The sequence below is a fragment of the Lethenteron reissneri genome, chromosome 11 (assembly GCF_015708825.2).
Source record: "Lethenteron reissneri isolate LAM-NWPU_2019-01 chromosome 11, ASM1570882v1, whole genome shotgun sequence".
Lineage (NCBI taxonomy): Eukaryota > Metazoa > Chordata > Hyperoartia > Petromyzontiformes > Petromyzontidae > Lethenteron > Lethenteron reissneri.
Window position 1 is genome coordinate 9,821,206 of NC_083789.1, and position 16,977 is coordinate 9,838,182.

Consider the following 16,977-nt stretch of genomic DNA (forward strand, 5'->3'; position numbering starts at 1 on the left):
TCGCGTGGATCTTTCTCCTGGTCCGTCGGTTTTTTCCCTCCACATTTAGAATCAACATCACGCGTTTAGAGTATGTGGCTGCTATACATTTACACGTGATATAAGCCACTTCGTTGAGCTATCATTTGTGGCCAAGTCGCTACTGAAAAACACCTATCTATTCAGCTCAGTGGGGCCTAAGCTGGGAAGAAAAAAAAGTTTCGTTTCATAATAAGGAACACGTGGATCAGAGAATAAAATCGAGTTGGAGACATCATATTGTATGCAAGTGGATAGATCATGGCAGAGGGACCACGGTAATTATGAAGTCAACTTCCAGAGCATCGAGTAAGTGAGCCACTGCTGGACAATGCTGCCACCTGCTGTCGGGAGTAGAGAATGAGACGTGGGCCCTTTGAGCAGGTGGCCACGGCTTCATTTTGGCAACGGTGTCGATGTCTCAAAGTCGCATCGACACCTCGAGGGATGAGTTTCGCAAAACCAGAATGGGCCCTCGAACCGCTTTGTCCACATCCGAGCGAGTGGCTGCGCAATCGAATTGCCCACCAAAATCGTCGCGGGTAAATCTCGTTTCATTTTCACAGCAGAGCACGCGCGGACGCCACGATACGTGTGGGTGAGGCGGGTGGCACTGTGAGTTCTGTGCAAAGCAACGGAAAATGATTCGTCATTGATTTTTCGGGTTCGGCCAATGTAGAAATTATTTGGGCAAAATTATTTTTGTTGCAGCGGAACGTCATAAATTGTCACGTGGTGTCGGAGCATTGCACGCCCCTATTTATTCGTGTTATTATGATGATTCATGATTGTAACAATTTTCTCCACCAAATCGAGCAACGGTTAGCAGACGCGACGTTATGGCTTAAAAACTGCGTCAAGCATCTGCAGGAAGATCCGAGAGGCCAGAATTAAATCCTGAAAGTCAGAACCGACGCGGTAAGTTAAGAACGAGACAATGCAGCCACCATGCTTTCTGCAAATCTCACCGCAGATCGATCAGATTTTTTTTAAGTGGCGAGTGTGTGGGGGGGGGGATGTCATGTATTCCCACAGCTCCATCATCACCGATGCCCCTGAGAGGTCAATTGAATAAAAAAAAACCTCTGCTCCAGGTGAGGATCGAACTCACAACCTCGGCATGGCCAGGGCAAGTACTGCCTTATAAGTACCGCGCGCTAACCGGTTGCGCCACTGGAGCATTCGGATGCCCTGTGAGTGTAGTGACCTCTTAAAAGTGTCTACACAAGAATGGCACGGAAGAGAGATAATCTATGAGAGTGACAGAGCGGTGGTACAATGGTTAGCGCGCTGCCCTTCGAGCTTGGCGACCAGGGATTCGATTCCCCGCTATCAACACCAGTGACGATTATGCAAATTAGTCCTTGCGACTCCCCTAGGTGGACTCAGCCTCAAATGATTGCCTGGTGCGATGTGTCACCATCGCTATTGGGGAGACAAAGGCGGCCAGGGGTGGTGCTAACCACCCACCCCTCCGTGTGTCGTCCCGGCCTTAATCGGTGCTACTTTAAAGCCCTTTAACTGGTAGGAACCTCCTGGTTACACCAGCCTACAGGGGATTATTGTGTCCGTCCGTCGTGAATCCAAAAATGGGAGGGGAGGGGCTGGTGGGGAGGGAGGGGCTGGGTGGGGAGGGGAGGGTGGGGAGGGGCTTGGTGGGGAGGGTGGGGAGAGGCTGGGTGGGGAGGGTGGGGAGGGGCTGGGTGGGGAGGGTGGGGAGGGGCTGTTTGGGGAGGGTGGTGCTGAGAGGGGTGGGGAAGGGGCTGGTCACCCCGTGGTGCCCTGATAAAAGTCAACGTTTAACCTACTCACGCCGACTTGTGCCTGCCTCACAGTCGGCCATATTTGCGGAATACACCACGCCGCCGTTGACCCTGGCCATTGACTGAGCAACCCGACGTTCCTACCAGCTCCCTCCGCAGGAATGTGTTTCGGCTCACGCCGTGGTGGCGAGGTTTTTACTTCCTCGCCTGCTTGTGCTGGAGGTCGTAGGTTCGATCGCGACCCTGACGCCTGCGGTATATTCGGAGTCTGCATGCTCTCCCCGTGGTGGCGTGGATTTTTCTCCGGGTCGTCCGGGTTTGCCCTGCAAATGTAGAATCAAAACGCGCTGAGAATATTTGGCTGCTATAAATTTTCACGTGATAAGCCACTTCGTTGAGCGAAAGAATCATTTGTGATCCCAGGTCTCTTCTAAAAAAGGGCTCTAAAGTAACACCTATTAGTCTAGGACAACACACGGAGGGGTGGGTGGCGAACACCACACCAGGCCGCCTTTGTCTAACCAAAAGCGATGGTTGCACATAGCCGTGAGCGGGGAATCGAATCCCTGGTCGCCAAGCTCGAAGGGCAGCGCGCTAACCATTGTGCCACCGCTCTCTCATAGATTATCTCTCTTCCGTGCAATTCTTGTTTAACCACTTTTAAGAGGTCACTACACTCACAGGACATCTCAATGCTCCAGTGGCGCAACCGGTTAGCGCGCGGTACTTATAAGGCAGTACTTGCCCTGGCCATGCCGAGGTTGTGAGTTCGAGCCTCACCTGGAGCAGATAACTTTTTTATTCAATTGACCTCTCAGGGGCATCGGTGATGATGAAGCTGTGGGAATACATGACATCACCCACCGCCACCTTCCCCCTCACACACACTCGCCACTTAAAAAAAACTGATCAATCTGCCGTGAGTTCGAGATTTGAAGCTTTCGTGACTGCAAGGATTCATGCTCTTAGGTTTTTTCGGTAAAGTCACGTAGGTAAAAAATTTAAATTAACAAATTAAAAAATTCACGACGTTTCGGAAGCAACTTCCGAAACGTCGTGAATTTTGTAATTTGTTTTATTTTACTTTCATTAATTTAAATTTTTTACCTACGTGACTTTACCGAAAAAACCTAAGAGTATGAATCTGCCGTGAGATTTGCAGAAAGCATGGTGGTCATATTGTCTACCCATCAACCCTTCAAAGGACGTGTCCTGCCCAATTCCCAATGCTACGGTGGCGCGATGTTATCTGCCTCGCCTGGTATACAGGAGGTCGTGGGTGCGATCCCGACCCTGACGCCTGCTGGAAACCTGGAGTCTCTCTCTCCCCCCCGTGGTGGCGTGGATTTTTATCCGGGTTTTCCGATTTTTAAATCCTTTATATTAAGTTCACTTGCTTGCTTGCTTAGAACCGTGCAAATCTTTCGGTCGTTTTTTTAACCCACTTCCCGTGATCCAATCGAGCTGACATTTTCCACACAGACTCGTTGTGCCAGACAATTATTGTTCGTGAAAAAAAATTCCCAAAATTTGACACTTTTTAGGCAAAAAAAATTTATTTTACATATATTCAAATAGAACTCATTCATGGCTTTGGCTGAACGTCACAGTATAGGAGCCCAGAGCGTAACCCCTCCACAGGCCGTGGCGGAGTAGCGCAGTTGGTAGCGCCCTCGCTTCCCATGCCAAAGGTCGCGGGATCGATCCCCGCGTCCTCCACAGGCGAATATATTTTAAATCCTTCATATTAAGTTCGCTTGCTTGCTTAGGACCGTGCAAATCTTTCGCTCGTTTTTTAACCCACTTCCCGTGATCCAATCGAGCTGACATTTCCACACAGACTCGTTGTGTGTGACAATTAATTTTCGTGAATTTTTTTTTCCAAAATGTTACACTGTTTAGGAAAAACAAATTAAATATTCAATTACCAATTGCTTAATACTGGCAGACAATCATCTGACCCACAGATTGCAGCCATCTCAAGCCAGAGGACGAGAGGACTCTAGCCGCCACGCATATGAAGGATTTAGAGTGAAAAACTTTGTTTTTACGGGTTTACTTGTTTCCCCTCCACATTTAGAATCAAGGTGCGCTCAACGTGTTCGGCTGCAGTAAATGTCCACGTGATAAGACAATGTTGGCTGCCGCTCCGTCATTCGTGGCCTGGTCGCTCATGAAAAAGAGATGTATAGTGAGCCTTACCTGGTCAAGTAAAATTGTGTTTATTTTGTTCGTTTTACCTCTTTTTGCACACCTTTTATCCAGAGTCAAACTCACGTCTGGGTCTCTGACCCTCTCGGTCAGAAAACCAGACGTGGGTCTTCTCTCCCAGTATGTCTCTCTCGGTGCATTTGCAAGCGTGCACCACTGTCTCACACACACAGACTGCTGTTCGCTAACACCAATTAAGGCCATGACGACACACGAATGAGTGGGTGGCTAGCACCACGCCTGGAATCGAGTCGCTGGTCGCCAGGCTCGAAGCGCAGCGTGCTAACCATTGTGCCACCGCTCTCTCTCTCTCTCTCTCTCAGATTATCTCTCTTCCGTGACATTCTTGTTTAACCACTTTTAAGAGGTCACTACACTCACAGGACATCTCAATGCTCCAGTGGCGCAACCGGTTAGCGCGCGGTACTTATAAGGCAGTACTTGCCCTGGCCATGCCGAGGTTGTGAGTTCGATCCTCACCTGGAGCAGAGGGCTTTTTTTTATTTAATTGACCTCTCACGGGCATCGGTGATGATGAAGCTGTGGGAATACATGACATCACCCCCCCCCCCCCCCCACATTCGCCACTTAAAACACATTCCTGCGGAGGGAGCTGGTAGGAACGTTGGATTGCTCGGTCAATGGCCAGGGTCAACGGCGGCGTGGTGTATTCCGCAAATATGGCCGACTGTGAGGGTGGGCACAAGCCGGCGTGAGTAGGTTAAACGTTGAGTTTCATAAGGGCACCACGGGGTGTCCAGCCCGACGCCACCCAGCCCCTCCCCTCCCCACCTTGCCCCTCCACACCCTCCCCTCCTCACCAAGCCCCACCCTCCCCTCCCCACGCAGCCCCACCCACCCCACCCTCCCTCCCCACCCAGCCCCTCCCTGCACGACGGACACAATAATCTCCTGTGGGCTGGTGTAACCAGGTGGTTCCTACCAGTAAAAGATCAGATCAATCTGCCGTGAGATTGGCAAAATCATGGTGGTCGTCTTGTCCAGTTCTTAACTAACCACGCAGGTTCTGATTTTCATGATTTAATTCTGGCTTCTCGGATCTTCGTGAAGATGCTTGACAGTTATTAAACCACAACGTGGCGTCCATAACCGCTGCTCGATTTGATGGTGAGAATTCTTATTCGAATCACGCCACAGTGACGAGGTGTTTACTACCTCGCCTGCTTGTGCTGGAGGTCGTGGGTTCGATCGCGACCCTAACGCAAGCGGTATATTCGGAGTCTGCATGTCGCTCTCCCGGTGGTGGCGTGGATTTTTTTTCCGCGTCCTCCGGGTTTGCCCTGCAAATCTAGAATCAAAATGCGCTTAAAATTTCCATGTGATAAGCCACTTCGTTGAGCTATCACTTGTGATGGCCAGGCTGGGACGACACACGGAGGGGTGGGTGACTAGCACCACACCTGGCCGCCTTTGTCTCCCCAATAGCGATGGTTGCACATCGCACGAGGCACTAATTTGAGTCTGAGTCCACCTAGGGAAGTCGCAAGGACTAATTTACACAATCGTCACTGGTGTTGATAGCCGTGAGCGGGGAATCGAATCCCTGGTCGCCAAGCTCGAAGGGCAGCGCACTAACCATTGTGCCACCGCTCTCTCATAGATTATCTCTCTTCCGTGCAATTCTTGTTTAACCACTTTTAAGAGGTCACTACATTAACAAGGCATCCCAATGCTCCAGTGGCGCAACCGGTTAGCGCGCGGTACTTATAAGGCAGTACTTGCCCTGGCCATGCCGAGGTTGTCAGTTCGATCCTCACCTGGAGCAGAGGGCTTTTTTTATTAAATTGACCTCTCAGGGGCATCGGTGATGATGAAGCTGTGGGAATAATTGACATCTTAATTTTAGAACTTTCGTGACTGCAGGAATTATTATTTGGTTCTTTCGGTTAAGTCACGTCTAAAGATAAAATAATAAATTAAATTAAATAATAGCATACGACGTTTCGATTCCAACACAAGCAATCATCATCAGGTATAATGAAATAGCGACATAAAATCGAACCAGAAAACTATAGACAGACATATTAGCAGACAGATATCTTGGTGATTAGCAGACAGATATCTTGGTGATATCTGTCTGCTAATATGTCTATACCTGATGATGATTGCTTGTGTTGCAATCGAAACGTCGTATGCTATTATTTAATTTAATTTATTATTTTATCTTTAGACGTGACTTAACCGAAAGAACCAAATAATAATAATTGACATCACCCGCCGCCACCCCTCCACACTCGCCACTTAAAAAAAATCTGATCGATCTGCCGTGAGATTTGAAATTTAAAGCAGCCAAAGATTCGAAGCGATTTTGATTCTAAATTTACACGGCAAACCCTGAGGACCCGGAAAAAAATCCACGCCCCCATGGGGAGAGCATGCAGAATCCGAATATACCGCAGGCATCAGGGTCGCGATCGAAACCACGACCTCCAGCACAAGCAGGCGAGGTAGTAAACACCTCGCCACCACGGTGTGAGCCGAAACACATTCCTGCGGAGGGAGCTGGTAGGAACGTTGGATTGCTCGGTCAATGGCCAGGGTCAACGGCGGCGTGGTGTATTCCGCAAATATGGCCGACTGTGAGGGCGGGCACAAGCCGGTGTGAGTAGGTTAAACGTTGAGTTTTATAAGGGCACCACGGGGTGACCAGCCCCTCCCCACCCAGCCCCACCCCCCCACCCAGAACCTTCCCACCCAGCCCCTCCCCATCCTCCCCTCTCCACCCAGCCCATTTTTGGATGCACAACGGACGGACGGACATAAAAATCCCCTGTGGGCTGGTTGAACCAGGTGGTTCCTACCAGTATAATAATTCTCACCATCAAATCGAGCGAGTGTGGAGGGGTGGCGGTGGGTGATGTCATGTATTCCTACAGCTTCATCGTCACCGATGCCCCTGAGAGGTCAATTGAATAAAAAAAGCCCTCTGCTCCAGGTGAGGCTCGAACTCACAACCTCGGCATGGCCAGGGCAAGTACTGCCTTATAAGTACCGCGCGCTAACCGGTTGCGCCACTGGAGCATTGAGATGCACTGGGAGTGTAGTAACCTCTTAAAAGTGTCTACACAAGAATGGCATGGAAGAGAGATAATCTATGAGCGTGACAGAGCGGTGGCACAATAGTTAGCGCGCTGCCCTTCGAGTTTGGCGACCAGGGATTCGATTCCCCGCTCACGGTTATCAACACCTGTGACGATTATGAAAATTAGTCCTTGCGACTCCCCTAGGTGGACTCAGCCTCAAATCAGTGCCTCGTGCGATGTGCAACCATTGCTATTGGGGAGACAAAGGCGGCCAGGGGTGGTGCTAACCACCCACCCCTCCGTGTGTCGTCCCAGCCTTAATCGGTGCTACTTTAAAGCCCTTTTACTGGTAGGAACCGCCTGGTTACACCAGCCCACAGGGGATTATTGTGTCCGTCCGTCGTGATTCCAAAAATGGGAGGGTGGGTATGGGTGGAGAGGGGAGGGTGGTGATGGTGGGGAGGGGCTGGGTGGGAAGGGGAGGTAGGGGCCGGGTGGGGAGGGGCTGGTCACCCCGTGGTGCCCTTAAAAAAACTCAACGTTTAACCTACTCACGCCGGCTTGTGCCCGCCCTCACAGTCGGGCATATGTGCGGAATACACCACGCCGCCGTCGATCCTAGCCATTGACCGAGCAACCCAACGTCCCTACCAGCTCCCTCCGCAGGAATGTGTTTAAGTGGCGAGTGTCGAGGGGTGGCGGTGGGTGATGTCATGTATTCCCACAGCTTCATCATCACCGATGCCCCTGAGAGGTCAATTGAATAAAAAAAAGCCTCTGCTCCAGGTGAGGATCGAACTCACAGCCTCGGCATGGCCACGGCAAGTACTGCCTTATAAGTACCGCGCGCTAACCGGTTGCGCCACTGGAGCATTGAGATGCCCTGTGAGTGTAGTGACCTCTTAAAAGTGGTTAAACAAGAATGGCACGGAAGAGAGATAATCTATGAGAGTGACAGAGCGGTGACACAATAGTTAGCGCGCTGCCCTTCGAGCTTGGCGATCAGGGATTCTATTCCCCGCTCACGGCTATCAACACCAGTGACGATTATGAAAATTAGTCCTTGCGACTCCCCTAGGTGGACTCAGCCTCAAATCAGTGCCTCGTGCGATGTGCAACCATTGCTATTGGGGAGACAAAGGTGGCCAGGTGTGGTGCGAGCCACCCACTTCTCCGTGTGTCGTCCCGGCCTTAATAGGTGCTACTTTAAAGCCCTTTTACTGGTAGGAACCGCCTGGTTACACCAACCCACAGGGGATTATTGTGTCCGTCCGTCCGTCGTGCATCCAAAAATTGGAGGGGTGGGTATGGGTGGAGAGGGGAGGGTGGAGAGGGGCTGGATGGGGAGGGGCTAGGTAGGGAGGGGAGGGGCCGGGTTGGGGGTTTGAGGGGTGGGGTTGGGTAGGGAGGGGCTGTACACCCCGTGGTGCCCTTATAAAACTCAACGTTTAACCTACTCACGCCGGCTTGTGCCCGACCTCATAGTCGGGCATATTTTCAGAATACACCACGCCGCCGTTGAACCTGGCCATTGGCCGAGCAACCCAACGTTCCTACCAGCTCCCTCCGCAGGAATGTGTTTAAGTCGCGAGTGTGGAGGGGTGGCGGTGGGTGATGTCATGTATTCCTACAGCTTCATCGTCACTGATGCCCCTGAGAGGTCAATTGAATAAAAAAGCCCTCTGCTCCAGGTGAGGCTCGAACTCACAACCTCGGCATGGCCAGGGCAAGTACTGCCTTATAAGTACCGCGCGCTAACCGGTTGCGCCACTGGAGCATTGAGATGTCCTCCAAGTGTAGTGACCTCTTAAAAGTGTTTAAACAAGAATTGTACGGAAGAGAGATAATCTATGAGAGAGCGGTGGCACAATGGTTAGCGCCCTGCCCTTCGAGATTGGCGACCAGGAATTTGATTCCCCGCTCATGGCTATCAACACCAGTGACGATTATGTAAATGAGTCCTTGCGACTTCCCTCGGTGGACTCAGCCTCAAATGACTGCCTCGTGCGATGTGCAACCATCGCTATTGGGAAGACAAAGGCGGCCAGGTGTGGTGCTAGTCACCCACCCCTCCGTGTGTCGTCCTGGCCTTAATAGGTGCTATTTTAAAGCCCTTTAAAGAAGCGTCCTGGCTATCACAAGTGATAGCTAAACGAAGTGGCTCATCACGTGTAAATTTATATCAGCCAAACATTCTAAGCGCATTTTGATTCTAAATTTGCAGAGCAAAACCCGGAGGACCCGGAGAAAAATCCACGCCACCACGGGGAGAGCGTGCAGACTCCGAATATACCGCAGGCGTCAGGGTTGCGATCGAACCCACGACCTCCAGCACAAGCAGGCGAGGTAGTTGACACCTCGTCACCGCGGCGTGATTCGAATAAGAATTCTCACCATCAAATCGAGCAGCGGTTAGGGACGCGACGTTGTTGTTTAACAACTGCGTCAAGCATCCTCAGTAAGATCCGAGAAGAGAAAATGAAATCCTGAAAGTCAAAACGGACGCGGTAAGTTAAGAACTGGACAAGACGACCACCATGCTGTCTGCAAATCTCACGGCAGATTGATCTGATCTTTTACTGGTAGGAACCTCCCGGTTACACCAGCCCACAGGGGATTATTGTGTCCGTCGTGCAGGGAGGGGCTGGGTGAGGAGGGTGGGGCTGGGTGGGGTGGGGCTGGGGCTGGGTGGGGAGGGGCTGGTCACCCCGTGGTGCCCTTATAAAACTCAACGTTTAACCTACTCACACCGGCTTGTGCCCGCCCTCACAGTCGGGTTTATTTTCAGAATACACCACGCCGCCGTTGACCCTGGCCATTGGCCGAGCAACCCAACGTTCCATCCAGCTCCCTCCGCAGGAATGTGTTTAAGTCGCAAGTGTGGAGGGGTGGCGGTGGGTGATGTCACGTTTTCCCACAGCTCCATCATCACCGATGCCACTGAGAGGTCAATTGAATAAAAAAAGCCCTCTGCTCCAGGTGAGGCTCGAACTCACAACCTCGGCATGGCCATGGCAAGTACTGCCTTATAAGTACCGCGCGCTAACCGGTTGCGCCACTGGAGCATTGAGATGCCCTGTGAGTGTAGTGACCTCTTAAAAGTGGTTAAACAAGAATGGCACGGAAGAGAGATAATCTATGAGAGAGCGGTGGCACAATGGTTAGCGCGCTGCTCTTCGAGCTTGGCGACCAGGGATTCGATTGCCCGCTCACGGCTATTAACACCAGTGACGATTATGTAAATTAGTCCTTGCGACTCCCCTAGGTGGACTCAGCCTCAAATGACTGCCTGGTGCGATGTGTAACCATCGCTATTGGGGAGACAAATGCGGCCAGGTGTGGTGTTAGCCACCCCCCCCCCCCCTCAGTGTGTCGTCCCAGCCTTAATAGGTGCTACTTTAGAGCCCTTTTTTAAAATCGACCTGGGATCACAAATGATAGCTCAACGAAGTGGCTTATCACGTCGAAATTTATAGCAGCCAAATATTCTCAGCGCGTTTTGATTCTAAATTTGCAGGCCAAAACCCGGAGGACCCGGAGAAAAATCCACGCCCCGACGGGGAGAGCGTGCAGACTCCGAATATACCGCAGGCGTCAGGATCGCGATCGAACCCACGACCTCCAGCACAAGCAGGCGAGGTAGTTAACACCTCGCCACTACGGCGTGAGCCGAAACACATTCCTGCGGAGGGAGCTGGTAGGAACGTTGGGTTGCTCGGTCAATTGCCAGGGTCAACGGCGGCGTGGTGTATTCCGCAAATATGGCCGACTGTGAGGGCAGGCACAAGCCAGCGTGAGTAGATTAAATGTTGAGTTTTATAAGGGCACCACGGGGTAACCAGCCCCTCCCCACCCAGCCCCACCCCTCCAACCCCCCACCTCCCCACCCCCCCCAACCCAGCTCCTCCCCACCCAGCCCCTCCCCACCCTCCCCTCTCCACCCAGCCCATGTTTGGATGCACAACGGACGGACACAAAAATCCCCTGTGGGCTGGTGGAACCAGGTGGTTCCTACCAGTATAAGAATTCTCACCATCAAATCGAGCAGCGGTTATGGACGCGACGTTGTGGTTTAACAACTGCGTCAAGCATCTTCAGGAAGATCCGAGAAGCCAGAATGAAATCCTGAAAGTCAGAACCTGCGTCGTAAGTTAAGGACTAGACAATACGACCACCATGCTTTCTGCAAATCTCACGGCAGATTGATCTGATCTTTTTAATTAGCGAGTGTGGAGGGGTGGCGGTGGGTGATGTCATGTATTCCTACAGCTTCATCGTCACCGATGCCCCTGAGAGGTCAATTGAATAAAAAATGCCCTCTGCTCCAGGTGAGGCTCGAACTCACAACCTCGGCATGGCCAGGGCAAGTACTGCCTTATAAGTACCGCGCGCTAACCGGTTGCGCCACTGGAGCATTGAGATGCACTGGGAGTGTAGTAACCTCTTAAAAGTGTCTACACAAGAATGGCACGGAAGAGAGATAATCTATGAGAGTGATAGAGCGGTGGCACAATAGTTAGCGCGCTGCCCTTCGAGTTTGGCGACCAGGGATTCGATTCCCCGCTCACGGTTATCAACACCTGTGACGATTATGAAAATTAGTCCTTGCGACTCCCCTAGGTGGACTCAGCCTCAAATCAGTGCCTCGTGCGATGTGCAACCATTGCTATTGGGGAGACAAAGGCGGTCAGGGGTGGTGCTAACCACCCACCCCTCCGTGTGTCGTCCCGGCCTTAATCGGTGCTACTTTAAAGCCCTTTTACTGGTAGGAACCGCCTGGTTACACCAGCCCACAGGGGATTATTGTGTCCGTCCGTCCGTCGTGTTTCCAAAAATGGGAGGGTGGGTGTGGGTGGAGAGGGGAGGGTGGTGATGGTGGGGAGGGGCTGGGTGGGAAGGGGAGGTAGGGGCCGGGTGGGGAGGGGCTGGTCACCCCGTGGTGCCCTTAAAAAAACTCAACGTTTAACCTACTCACGCCGGCTTGTGCCCGCCCTCACAGTCGGGCATATGTGCGGAATACACCACGCCGCCGTCGATCCTAGCCATTGACCGAGCAACCCAACATCCCTACCAGCTCCCTCCGCAGAAATGTGTTTAAGTGGCGAGTGTCGAGGGGTGGCGGTGGGTGATGTCATGTATTCCCACAGCTTCATCATCACCGATGCCCCTGAGAGGTCAATTGAATAAAAAATGCCCTCTGCTCCAGGTGAGGCTCGAACTCACAACCTCGGCATGGCCAGGGCAAGTACTGCCTTATAAGTACCGCGCGCTAACCGGTTGCGCCACTGGAGCATTGAGATGTCCCGTTAGTGTAGTGACCTCTTAAAAGTGGTTAAACAAGAATGGCACGGAAGAGAGATAATCTGAGAGAGAGAGAGAGAGAGAGCGGTGGCACAATGGTTAGCACGCTGCGCTTCGAGCCTGGCGACCAGCGACTCGATTCCAGGCGTGGTGCTAGCCACCCACTCATTCGTGTGTCGTCATGGCCTTAATTGGTGTTAGCGAACAGCAGTCTGTGTGTGTGAGACAGTGGTGCACGCTTGCAAATGCACCGAGAGAGACATACTGGGAGAGAAGACCCACGTCTGGTTTTTTGACCGAGAGGGTCAGAGACCCAGACGTGAGTTTGACTCTGGATAAAAGGTGTGCAAAAAGAGGTAGAACGAACAAAATAAACACATTTCTACTTGACCAGGTAAGGCCCACTATACATCTCTTTTTCATGAGCGACCAGGCTACAAACGACGGAGCGGCAGCCAACATTGTCTTATCACGTGGACATTTACTGCAGCCGAACACGCTGAGCGCACCTCGATTTTAAATGTGGAGAGGAAAAAATCGGAGCACCCGGAGAAAAATCCACGCCACCACGGGGAGAAAGACGCACAAACTCCAGGTATACAGCAGGCGTCAGGGTCGGGATCGCACCCACGACCTCCTGCTTACCAGGCGAGGCACCGTAGCATTGGGAATTGGGCAGGACCCGTCCCTTGAAGGGTTGATGGGAAGGGGTGGTAAGTTAATAACTAGACAATACGACCAACATGATTTCTGCAAATCTCACAGCAGATTGATCTGAATTTTAAATCCTTTATATTAAGTTCGCATGCTTGCGTGCTTGCTTGCTTGCTTACGACCGTGCAAATCTTTCGGTCGTTTTTTAACCCACTTCCCGTTATCCAATCGAGCTGACATTTTCCACACAGACTCGTTGTGCCAGACAATTAATGTTAGGCAAAAAAAATTATTTTACATATATTCAAATAGAACTCATTCTTGGCTTTGGCTGAACGTCACAGTATAGGAGCCCAGAGCGTAACCCCTCCACAGGCCGTGGCGGAGTAGCGCAGTTGGTAGCGCCCTCGCTTCCCATGCCAAAGGTCGCGGGATCGATCCCCGCGTCCTCCACAGGCGAATATATTTTTAAATCCTTTATATTAAGTTCGCTGCCACGCATATAAAGGATGTATAGTGAAAAACTTTGTTTTTACGGGTTATACTTGTTTTAAGTGGCGAGAGTGGGGGGGGTGATGTCATGTATTCCCACAGCTTCATCATCACCGATGCCCCTGAGAGGTCAATTGAATAAAAAAAAGCCCTCTGCTCCAGGTGAGGATCGAACTCACAACCTCGGCATGGCCAGGGCAAGTACTGCCTTATAAGTACCGCGCGCTAACCGGTTGCGCCACTGGAGCATTGACATACCCTGCGAGTGTATTGACCTCTTAAAAGTGGTTAAACAAGAATGACGGAAGAGAGAATCTATGAGAGAGTGGTGGCACAATGGTTAGCGCGCTGCTCATCGAGCTTTTTTCCATGGATTCGATTCCCCGCTCACGGCTATCAACACCAGTGACGATCATGAAAATTAGTCCTTGCGACTCCCCTAGGTGGACTCGGCCTCAAATGAGTGCCTCGCGCGATGTGCAACCATCGCTATTACTTTTATTTTGTTATCTTTTATACAACGATTTGCAAAAAGCAACGCACAAATGTTATTGTTTGGCACTGCACATGCAATGAACACGTGGATGGAAACTGTGTTTGCGTAGTGTTAGATGCTTATAAACATCAGTGCATTTCTAAATCATTCTGAATGTGGTGGGAAGGGGTGGGATTAGCCCCCCCCCCCCCACTTCCCCGTATCCCCGCGGACTCGGTCTCGCGGGTGAGGGACGAGATTTGTGAATTTCATCTTCCCCAGCCACGAAGCCCCCCCCACGCCCCCCCCCCAGTGCGGTGCGCGTGCGCCCCCTCCTGGTGAACTCCACCCGAGGCGGCGCGGTGGTGGCTCTCGGCGTCCCGTTCTGACAGGCGCAGCCCCTGCAAATGCCGGCTCACGCCACTGTTGGCGGAAGGGCGTCCACTCGAGGGAACTTCTTACCGTCTCTCTCCCTCTATGTCTGTCTCTCTGGCTATCGAAAGAGACGGTGCACTGAGGCCAATATTCCACGTTCGCCGAGACGTCTTGGAAGGCCCCCCACGCTTTACCCCCCCAGCAGTAGCAACCTGCTGGCCATCGACTGAGGTGCAGCGATATACGGCGATGGTCCAGATGTCTTGTGATCCCCAATTAAATGACCCCCACCTAGGCCTCGGCAAGGTAAAAGGTAAAAACAACGAGCTTACCTTTACCCTACCTTGTACCTTACCACAATACAATCACTCTACCCTACCTTTTACCATTTAGCAGGTAAGGTAAAAGGTAAAAAGCAACGAGCCTACCTTTTACCCTACCCTTTACCCTACCCTTTACCCTACCCTTTACCCTACCCTTTACCCTACCCTTTACCCTTACCCCTTGGCATGTCGACACCTTTACCTTTACCCTTTTACCCGGTAAAAAGGGTACAATTACCTTACCTTGCCGAGGCCTACCCCCACCCCCCAAAAGAAATTTACTTCCAAAAATATCAAGTTTTAGATAATTAAACGCGCGTCACAAGACATCTGGACCACGCTGAGTCCATTGCTGGGTGGTTCGAGGAGGTCGTTGGCGCGCTGCGGTGGGGCTGAGTCTGGATTCAGGAATCGGGCACCGTCGTTTCAAGTGGCGCTCCTGGAGGTCGCATGGCACCGGCGACCTCTGCAATGCGCGTCCAGGGTGCTGAGCCATGGGTGTCGAGCACTACACCCGCAGGCATAGAGCACTACACCCGCAGACATAGAGCACTACACCCGCAGACATAGAGCACTACGCCTGCAGGCATAGAGCACTACACCCGCAGGCATAGAGCACTACACCCGCAGGCATAGAGCACTACACCCGCAGGCATAGAGGAAGGTGGAACGCGAGCTGAGCAGGGTGCCGAGACGTGAACTCCTTCGCCTGGTATGCAGGAGGTCGTGAGTTCAATCCCGACCCCGACGCCCGCTGTATGCATTTGGAGTTGGCATGTGCTCTCTCGCACCCCGTGGTCGCGTGGATGTTTCACTGCGGGCTCTCCCGGTTTTTTGCCCCTCCACATTTCGAATCAACGTGCGTTTAGCATAATTTGTCTGCGTATACATTTCGAGCTATCATTAGTGATAGCCAGGTGGGCCTTCATCTGGTGGAGTGTATGTGTCTCTTTGGCAGTCTTTGGGTCTCTAAGGGAGTCTATGGGACTCATGGATCAGTGAAACACGCGATGTGTGCTATGAGATCTCTTTTACCAGTGGCAAAATATAGTAGTAGGTTTTTACCCTTTTAAACTGGTACAAAACTGACACCTTTATTCAAGGCATCATGTTTGCAATAACCACAACACAAGTAGTCAAAAAAACAAACAAAAAGAAGCAACTCTGATAATGATAATAATATGCACATACATGATGCCTTGAATAAAGGTGTCAGTTTTGTACCAGTTTAAAAGGGTAAAAACCTACTACTATGCAATGTGCGGTTTATTTTAGTAGCGTGGAGAGGCGCGCGCTTGGAGCTACCCTGGAAGCCAGAAAGAAGAGCGCGTGGATCAGAGGAGACGCGCAGCTTCGAGAGACGCGGTGAGGACTGCAGGGGGACGTGGGTGGACTTGGGCACGCAATGTGTCACGAGGGATGATGATGATGATGGTGAGGACAACACGGTGTTCAAGACCAACGATGGAGCGGCAGCCAACAAGGGGCTTAGTGCGTGGAAATGTCCAGCAGCCAAGTCCTAACAAACGTGTTGTTCATCGTCTTGGTTCTTTCGGAAAAGTCACGTAGAAGGGAAATAATAAAATAATAATAATAAAACATAATAAAATCATTCTCACGACGTTTCGGCCACAACGCAAGCAGCCGTCCTCAGGTGAAGAACAGGTCTGTCGGAAAGACACTGTCTTTCCGACAGACCTGTTATTCACCTATTAGATTTGATTTTTATTATTTTATTATTTCCCTTCTACGTGACTTTACCGAAAGAACCACGAAGATGAATCCCTGCAGTCACGAAAGCTTTAAATCGAAATTTAAACGTGTTGTTGTTGTTGATTCGACATGTGAAGGTGAGCTGGAAACCCGGAGGGACACGGAGAAAGATCCATGTGACCACGGGGAGAGAGAGAGAGAGACATGTACTTTCTAAATATACAGCAGACGTCAGGGTCGGGATCGGGATCGAACCCACGATCTCCTGCGTACCAGGCGAAGGAGTAAACATCTCGGCACCGCAGCCACCCATCGACAAGGGAACACGCACGAGAGGACATCCATCGCGGAGATGGAGCGATGGAATCAGCTCGCGCTGGGCCAGGAGGGGGATTGTGACATCACATCGCATGACGGCAATGGAGGCTTTCATCCAGCAGTGGATTGATTATGGCTGATGATGGCAATGGGCATTCGTTCAGCCGTGGCTGTGAAATAGCTAATTATCGTGATGAGATATGTTTTATTCGTGATTATTATCATTCATTGATGGTGGAGATTGTGCGCGTCATGTACATTGCGAGAGGCAATTGCACCAAAAACAATGT

At 51.4% G+C, this 16,977-nt stretch overlaps 11 non-coding genes across 11 annotated transcripts; 3 read left to right on the plus strand and 8 right to left on the minus strand.

Moving 5' to 3' along the window:
- Nucleotides 1-1,104: 1,104 nt before the first annotated feature.
- On the minus strand, nucleotides 1,105-1,198 carry TRNAI-UAU (transfer RNA isoleucine (anticodon UAU)). The gene is made up of 2 exons: nucleotides 1,161-1,198; nucleotides 1,105-1,140 (listed from the first exon to the last, which is right to left on the minus strand). It is a non-coding gene; the product is annotated as a tRNA-Ile (tRNA).
- Nucleotides 1,199-2,475: 1,277 nt separating this feature from the next.
- TRNAI-UAU (transfer RNA isoleucine (anticodon UAU)) lies at nucleotides 2,476-2,569 on the plus strand. The gene is made up of 2 exons: nucleotides 2,476-2,513; nucleotides 2,534-2,569. It is a non-coding gene; the product is annotated as a tRNA-Ile (tRNA).
- A 1,817-nt stretch (nucleotides 2,570-4,386) lies between these two features.
- Nucleotides 4,387-4,480, plus strand: TRNAI-UAU (transfer RNA isoleucine (anticodon UAU)). Its single transcript has 2 exons — nucleotides 4,387-4,424; nucleotides 4,445-4,480. It is a non-coding gene; the product is annotated as a tRNA-Ile (tRNA).
- Nucleotides 4,481-5,684: 1,204 nt separating this feature from the next.
- Nucleotides 5,685-5,778, plus strand: TRNAI-UAU (transfer RNA isoleucine (anticodon UAU)). The gene is made up of 2 exons: nucleotides 5,685-5,722; nucleotides 5,743-5,778. It is a non-coding gene; the product is annotated as a tRNA-Ile (tRNA).
- A 1,162-nt stretch (nucleotides 5,779-6,940) lies between these two features.
- On the minus strand, nucleotides 6,941-7,034 carry TRNAI-UAU (transfer RNA isoleucine (anticodon UAU)). The gene is made up of 2 exons: nucleotides 6,997-7,034; nucleotides 6,941-6,976 (listed from the first exon to the last, which is right to left on the minus strand). It is a non-coding gene; the product is annotated as a tRNA-Ile (tRNA).
- Nucleotides 7,035-7,814: 780 nt separating this feature from the next.
- TRNAI-UAU (transfer RNA isoleucine (anticodon UAU)) lies at nucleotides 7,815-7,908 on the minus strand. Its single transcript has 2 exons — nucleotides 7,871-7,908; nucleotides 7,815-7,850 (listed from the first exon to the last, which is right to left on the minus strand). It is a non-coding gene; the product is annotated as a tRNA-Ile (tRNA).
- Nucleotides 7,909-8,719: 811 nt separating this feature from the next.
- On the minus strand, nucleotides 8,720-8,813 carry TRNAI-UAU (transfer RNA isoleucine (anticodon UAU)). Its single transcript has 2 exons — nucleotides 8,776-8,813; nucleotides 8,720-8,755 (listed from the first exon to the last, which is right to left on the minus strand). It is a non-coding gene; the product is annotated as a tRNA-Ile (tRNA).
- A 1,194-nt stretch (nucleotides 8,814-10,007) lies between these two features.
- Nucleotides 10,008-10,101, minus strand: TRNAI-UAU (transfer RNA isoleucine (anticodon UAU)). The gene is made up of 2 exons: nucleotides 10,064-10,101; nucleotides 10,008-10,043 (listed from the first exon to the last, which is right to left on the minus strand). It is a non-coding gene; the product is annotated as a tRNA-Ile (tRNA).
- A 1,255-nt stretch (nucleotides 10,102-11,356) lies between these two features.
- On the minus strand, nucleotides 11,357-11,450 carry TRNAI-UAU (transfer RNA isoleucine (anticodon UAU)). The gene is made up of 2 exons: nucleotides 11,413-11,450; nucleotides 11,357-11,392 (listed from the first exon to the last, which is right to left on the minus strand). It is a non-coding gene; the product is annotated as a tRNA-Ile (tRNA).
- Nucleotides 11,451-12,234: 784 nt separating this feature from the next.
- On the minus strand, nucleotides 12,235-12,328 carry TRNAI-UAU (transfer RNA isoleucine (anticodon UAU)). The gene is made up of 2 exons: nucleotides 12,291-12,328; nucleotides 12,235-12,270 (listed from the first exon to the last, which is right to left on the minus strand). It is a non-coding gene; the product is annotated as a tRNA-Ile (tRNA).
- Nucleotides 12,329-13,637: 1,309 nt separating this feature from the next.
- TRNAI-UAU (transfer RNA isoleucine (anticodon UAU)) lies at nucleotides 13,638-13,731 on the minus strand. Its single transcript has 2 exons — nucleotides 13,694-13,731; nucleotides 13,638-13,673 (listed from the first exon to the last, which is right to left on the minus strand). It is a non-coding gene; the product is annotated as a tRNA-Ile (tRNA).
- Nucleotides 13,732-16,977: the final 3,246 nt, after the last annotated feature.